The 7,500-nt window shown below is 51.8% G+C and overlaps 1 non-coding gene across 1 annotated transcript in view; it reads left to right on the forward strand.

Annotated features, from left to right (window-relative positions):
* The first annotated feature begins 6,134 nt into the window (after window positions 1–6,134).
* The window catches only part of LOC124587060, a 1,910-nt gene continuing 544 nt past the window's right edge, over window positions 6,135–7,500 (forward strand). The window contains exon 1 of the ribosomal RNA XR_006975233.1: window positions 6,135–7,500. This exon is cut by the window's right edge and continues 544 nt beyond it. This is a non-coding gene — a ribosomal RNA (small subunit ribosomal RNA).

Consider the following 7,500-nt stretch of genomic DNA (forward strand, 5'->3'; position numbering starts at 1 on the left):
CGGCAAAACAGTATCGCCATCTATGAAAATACGGCGAAACCACATGCAATACCTCCATCTATGCGAATCTGACAACACTACGTCCGCCATGCCGAGCGCACCGCAAAACATACCGCCATCTGTAGGTCTCCCGCAACATGACCTCCTGCAACGACGATACCGTCATCTATGAGACGCCAAGCCGACTAAGACAGCCATGGGCCCACAGTGCCCTTCTTTCGACCCCACCCACAAAGCCTGCATCCTCTGTCGACAACAGCACCCCAACGCCAGCGCCTCTGCCGCACGAAGTCGTGGACCGGCAATCACTCCACCTGCACCCGTTCGTGCCCCACCCCAACCGCCCAACCCGCAACTCCAGCGGATGAACGGCGGACTTTGCTCGCACGCGCAATGTGCAATCCACCCCTATAACGTGCGTTTCATGAAGAGTTATGTCCAATATGCGACATTCCCGCTGTCCCTATACATGAGCTGCGAGCTGTACCACTTACGAGCTACAGACGCGATCGCGTTGCTCTCTGTACGAATGCAGATGCTCAGCGGTCAGCTAGGAGGCGCTCCATCCATGTCGGTACCGGTGAGCGTTGCACTCGCAGTCGCAAAAACGTACGGCAAGTATATTACTCGGAAGAGTCAATGACAGTCCAAGCCCCCCTGCGTGGGAAGAGTCTTTCTAGGCCATGACCCACCGGAAGGGCGCAGCGTCCCCCACCCCAGACATGTGACGTCACACTATCGGTATTGACGACTAGACTGATTCCTTATAATCATTTGCCATACACCGGTGGAAGCTGCCGAGACGAGTAACTACATGGCGGCCTCGCCGTGTCACTAATGTACAGAGATACAACAGTTTCGACTGGAACCGGATGAAACGTATACACGGCGCTGATTAGTAATAGATAGAGCCATCAAAATACAGATAATGTATACAACTGTCCGTATACATGCTGAAAGACTCTGCTCACAATCACAACCACACGTCAGCCAGACACTCTTATCACGCACTACTCTCTGCCTGTAACAGGCACAGAGACAATATGTAAGCACCAGCATGGAACAACACCCAGTGCATCCTCTCCGCCACATTAGACTATCCACACTATCATAACCAGACCGGGAGGTCCACTCACAAAACAGAATATCCCACCCTTCCGACAACCACCATTGCTCAGCTAAGCCACCAACACCCACACATGTCCTACACAGGGGTACACCCAACATCACAATACTGCCTCCTGTCACAGCACACAAACAATGGCAGGAATGAAAGACACAGGTCTGCCACAAGCATGGAATCAGAGCGCCGCCTGTTATGAGCCAAAGGTGCACCCTGACGTGGCAAATCAGATGATGCCGCAGTCATTTACTTACGATAATCACAATCAACAAACCGGCCCCCCCCCCCCCAAAACACCTTTCCTTACAACAATGTGTACCTTAACCTAACCCGTATTGTGCCTTAACCTAACCCGTATTGTGCCTTAACCTAACCCGTATTGTGCCTTAACCTAACCCGTATTGTCCCTTAACCTAACCCGTATTGTGCCTTAACCTAACCCGTATTGTGCCTTAACCTAACCCGTATTGTGCCTTAACCTAACCCGTATTGTGCCTTAACCTAACCCGTATTGTGCCTTAACCTAACCCACGTTGTGCCTTAACCTAACCCACGTTGTGCCTTAACCTAACCCACGTTGTGCCTTAACCTAACCCACGTTGTGCCTTAACCTAACCCACGTTGTGCCTTAACCTAACCCACGTTGTGCCTTAACCTAACCCGTATTGTGCCTTAACCTAACCCGTATTGTGCCTTAACCTAACCCGTATTGTGCCTTAACCTAACCCGTATTGTGCCTTAACCTAACCCGTATTGTGCCTTAACCTAACCCGTATTGTGCCTTAACCTAACCCGTATTGTGCCTTAACCTAACCCGTATTGTGCCTTAACCTAACCCGTATTGTGCCTTAACCTAACCCGTATTGTGCCTTAACCTAACCCACGTTGTGCCTTAACCTAACCCACGTTGTGCCTTAACCTAACCCACGTTGTGCCTTAACCTAACCCACGTTGTGCCTTAACCTAACCCACGTCGTGCCTTAACCTAACCCACGTTGTGCCTTAACCTAACCCACGTTGTGCCTTAACCTAACCCACGTTGTGCCTTAACCTAACCCACGTTGTGCCTTAACCTAACCCATATTGTGCCTTAACCTAACCCATATTGTGCCTTAACCTAACCCATATTGTGCCTTAACCTAACCCATATTGTGCCTTAACCTAACCCATATTGTGCCTTAACCTAACCCATATTGTGCCTTAACCTAACCCATATTGTGCCTTAACCTAACCCATATTGTGCCTTAACCTAACCCATATTGTGCCTTAACCTAACCCATATTGTGCCTTAACCTAACCCATATTGTGCCTTAACCTAACCCATACTGTGCCTTAACCTAACCCATATTGTGCCTTAACCTAACCCATATTGTGCCTTAACCTAACCCGTATTGTGCCTTAACCTAACCCGTATTGTGCCTTAACCTAACCCGTATTGTACCTTAACCTAACCCGTATTGTGCCTTAACCTAACCCGTATTGTGCCTTAACCTAACCCGTATTGTGCCTTAACCTAACCCGTATTGTGCCTTAACCTAACCCGTATTGTGCCTTAACCTAACCCGTATTGTGCCTTAACCTAACCCGTATTGTGCCTTAACCTAACCCGTATTGTGCCTTAACCTAACCCGTATTGTGCCTTAACCTAACCCGTATTGTGCCTTAACCTAACCCGTATTGTGCCTTAACCTAACCCGTATTGTGCCTTAACCTAACCCGTATTGTGCCTTAACCTAACCCACGTTGTGCCTTAACCTAACCCACGTTGTGCCTTAACCTAACCCACGTTGTGCCTTAACCTAACCCACGTTGTGCCTTAACCTAACCCACGTTGTGCCTTAACCTAACCCACGTTGTGCCTTAACCTAACCCACGTTGTGCCTTAACCTAACCCACGTTGTGCCTTAACCTAACCCACATTGTGCCTTAACCTAACCCACATTGTGCCTTAACCTAACCCATATTGTGCCTTAACCTAACCCATATTGTGCCTTAACCTAACCCATATTGTGCCTTAACCTAACCCATATTGTGCCTTAACCTAACCCATATTGTGCCTTAACCTAACCCATATTGTGCCTTAACCTAACCCATATTGTGCCTTAACCTAACCCATATTGTGCCTTAACCTAACCCATATTGTGCCTTAACCTAACCCATATTGTGCCTTAACCTAACCCATATTGTGCCTTAACCTAACCCATATTGTGCCTTAACCTAACCCATATTGTGCCTTAACCTAACCCATATTGTGCCTTAACCTAACCCATATTGTGCCTTAACCTAACCCATATTGTGCCTTAACCTAACCCATATTGTGCCTTAACCTAACCCATATTGTGCCTTAACCTAACCCATATTGTGCCTTAACCTAACCCATATTGTGCCTTAACCTAACCCATATTGTGCCTTAACCTAACCCATATTGTGCCTTAACCTAACCCATATTGTGCCTTAACCTAACCCATATTGTGCCTTAACCTAACCCATATTGTGCCTTAACCTAACCCATATTGTGCCTTAACCTAACCCATATTGTGCCTTAACCTAACCCATATTGTGCCTTAACCTAACCCATATTGTGCCTTAACCTAACCTATATTGCGCCTTAACCTAACCCATGTTGCGCCTTAACCTAACCTATGTTGCGCCTTAACCTAACCTATGTTGCGCCTTAACCTAACCTACGTTGCGCCTTAACCTAACCTATATTGCGCCTTAACCTAACCTATATTGCGCCTTAACCTAACCTATATTGCGCCTTAACCTAACCTATATTGCGCCTTAACCTAACCTATATTGCGCCTTAACCTAACCTATATTGCGCCTTAACCTAACCTACGTTGCGCCTTAACCTAACCCACGTTGCGCCTTAACCTAACCCACGTTGCGCCTTAACCCAACCCACGTTGCGCCTTAACCCAACCCACGTTGCGCCTTAACCCAACCCACGTTGGGCCTTAACCCAACCCACGTTGCGCCTTAACCCAACCCACGTTGGGCCTTAACCCAACACACGTTGGGCCTTAACCCAACACACGTTGGGCCTTAACCCAACACACGTTGGGCCTTAACCCAACACACGTTGGGCCTTAACCCAACACACGTTGGGCCTTAACCCAACACACGTTGGGCCTTAACCCAACACACGTTGGGCCTTAACCCAACACACGTTGGGCCTTAACCCAACACACGTTGGGCCTTAACCCAACACACGTTGGGCCTTAACCCAACACACGTTGGGCCTTAACCCAACACACGTTGGGCCTTAACCCAACACACGTTGGGCCTTAACCCAACACACGTTGGGCCTTAACCCGCTCTGTAATTGTCATACGACGCGTTAAATTAGTGTAGTGTTGCCTAACTGCAACCCCCGCAATATAGTTTGCTACTCGCACTGCCTGGTCCCCAGTGTATCGCTTCATGTTAAACACCTTGCAGCGATACACTGTAATGTGGATGGCAGCAGGACGTACATGCTCAATGCCCTTCGCAGTTGTTCATTGGCATTCGCATGGCGAAGCACTTAGCCTACGCTGTGGTACGGCCTGTGTCAACTGTCCGCTGATGTTGTACGTCCAAATCACACACTGTACTGCACATTGGTCCTCATGTACTGAATGATACATCGTGGTACATGTGACCGTACAACGACTGCGCCAACAACGGCGAACCATGCGGTCCAACTGTTGTGCACTCAGCTATGTGTCGTCTCCCTATAAGAGCCGGATTGCAGTGTGGTATGCCCTGGATGGCGATCAGCATGAGCCGTCTGTTGATGTAGTGGCGCGTGTTGTCAGACGTAGTCGTCTCTTCTCACACACCGTGACAGCATGGTGCACTGCGTTCCACATCTGCGACATGCGACAGAGGCCGGTTGACAGTCGTTCGCGCAATGGACATCGCATACGTACGGGGGCCACCTTCCACGTGTTCGCGAAGCGTGCACATGTTGTTGCGTGTATGTGGGCAGACATAGTGTGTCGTGACACCTGACACAGGCATGCAACAATCGTTGAATTTGCAAATGGCGATGGACGTCTACGTTTGCTGGTGACGTTACGCAAATGAACAACTGGTAAACCGTTGTGGTGCGGTTGTTCTCGCTAGAGGTGAATCAGTGATGGCGACGATCGGTTGAGCTACCAACCGGTTGTTTCAGCGATACCCACCATGCCCACGAACGTGAATGGCATGTGGGTGTGAAGCGATACGCGGCGGTGGCTGGGTGGGACCGTCCCCGGCCGGTGAGGGGGGGCCTCCCGGCGTGCTGGCCGCGCGGTGCGTGGGCGCACGCGCTACAGCCGGCTGGTGGGGGCGGCCAGTGGCAGGCGCGCCGGCCGACGGAGGCGGCAGGCGGCGCAGCTGCGCGCCGGCGCACCCTGCACGCGGCGCCGTGCGGCCAAAGTAGGTCCTCGCGGGCCCGGTGCGAAGCGCGGTGGACATCTGCAGTGTGCTGGTCCGATTGAGGACTGTGTGCGCTGAGGATGCGCCGCCGCCCGGCGCTCGGCGCCGCGACGCCGTCTGCTGCTCGGTCGCCTCTGCGGTTCTCGCAGGTGGTTTGTATCGCAGCTGTGCGGACGTGTTGGCGCGTGCGCTGTGCTGGGAGAGTTCGCTTCGGCACCCAAGTGGGGCTTTTGTCCTTCTGTGGCGCTGGCGTTGGAGCTGCCGGCCACCGTAGGTGGCGCGTGTTGTCTCCCGCCGGCAATGCCACGACAGCACGCTCCCGGGCCTCTGTCGGCAGCGGCAAGCTCAGTTGGGAGCACGGGTGGTCGCACCTAAAGCGTCTACTCGCCAAACTCCGGGCGATTGCGCCTCTCTCGAACCCGACCAAGTACTTAGGACGGCGCTGCGCGCCGCCGGGACCTGAGAGGGTTTCGAGGTGTATCGTGCAGGGGAGCTCAGCCTCCTCCTGTTTGCAGAATAATTGAGCGGACGCTTGCGTGTTCGCGCGGGCCCCCGGGACACACTCCCGGGCGGCCGGCTGCTCAGCTCTAGTTGACGCAGCTCCCTGGTTGATCCTGCCAGTAGTCATATGCTTGTCTCAAAGATTAAGCCATGCATGTCTCAGTACAAGCCGCATTAAGGTGAAACCGCGAATGGCTCATTAAATCAGTTATGGTTCCTTAGATCGTACCCACGTTACTTGGATAACTGTGGTAATTCTAGAGCTAATACATGCAAACAGAGTCCCGACCAGAGATGGAAGGGACGCTTTTATTAGATCAAAACCAATCGGTCGGCTCGTCCGGTCCGTTTGCCTTGGTGACTCTGAATAACTTTGGGCTGATCGCACGGTCCTCGTACCGGCGACGCATCTTTCAAATGTCTGCCTTATCAACTGTCGATGGTAGGTTCTGCGCCTACCATGGTTGTAACGGGTAACGGGGAATCAGGGTTCGATTCCGGAGAGGGAGCCTGAGAAACGGCTACCACATCCAAGGAAGGCAGCAGGCGCGCAAATTACCCACTCCCGGCACGGGGAGGTAGTGACGAAAAATAACGATACGGGACTCATCCGAGGCCCCGTAATCGGAATGAGTACACTTTAAATCCTTTAACGAGTATCTATTGGAGGGCAAGTCTGGTGCCAGCAGCCGCGGTAATTCCAGCTCCAATAGCGTATATTAAAGTTGTTGCGGTTAAAAAGCTCGTAGTTGGATTTGTGTCCCACGCTGTTGGTTCACCGCCCGTCGGTGTTTAACTGGCATGTATCGTGGGACGTCCTGCCGGTGGGGCGAGCTGAAGGCGTGCGACGCGCCTCGTGCGTGCTCGTGCGTCCCGAGGCGGACCCCGTTGCAATCCTACCAGGGTGCTCTTGAGTGAGTGTCTCGGTGGGCCGGCACGTTTACTTTGAACAAATTAGAGTGCTTAAAGCAGGCAAGCCCGCCTGAATACTGTGTGCATGGAATAATGGAATAGGACCTCGGTTCTATTTTGTTGGTTTTCGGAACCCGAGGTAATGATTAATAGGGACAGGCGGGGGCATTCGTATTGCGACGTTAGAGGTGAAATTCTTGGATCGTCGCAAGACGAACAGAAGCGAAAGCATTTGCCAAGTATGTTTTCATTAATCAAGAACGAAAGTTAGAGGTTCGAAGGCGATCAGATACCGCCCTAGTTCTAACCATAAACGATGCCAGCCAGCGATCCGCCGCAGTTCCTCCGATGACTCGGCGGGCAGCCTCCGGGAAACCAAAGCTTTTGGGTTCCGGGGGAAGTATGGTTGCAAAGCTGAAACTTAAAGGAATTGACGGAAGGGCACCACCAGGAGTGGAGCCTGCGGCTTAATTTGACTCAACACGGGAAACCTCACCAGGCCCGGACACCGGAAGGATTGACAGATTGATAGCTCTTTCTTGATTCGGTGGGTG

Source organism: Schistocerca americana, unplaced genomic scaffold (genome assembly GCF_021461395.2).
Source record: "Schistocerca americana isolate TAMUIC-IGC-003095 unplaced genomic scaffold, iqSchAmer2.1 HiC_scaffold_571, whole genome shotgun sequence".
Classification (NCBI taxonomy): Eukaryota; Metazoa; Arthropoda; class Insecta; order Orthoptera; family Acrididae; genus Schistocerca; species Schistocerca americana.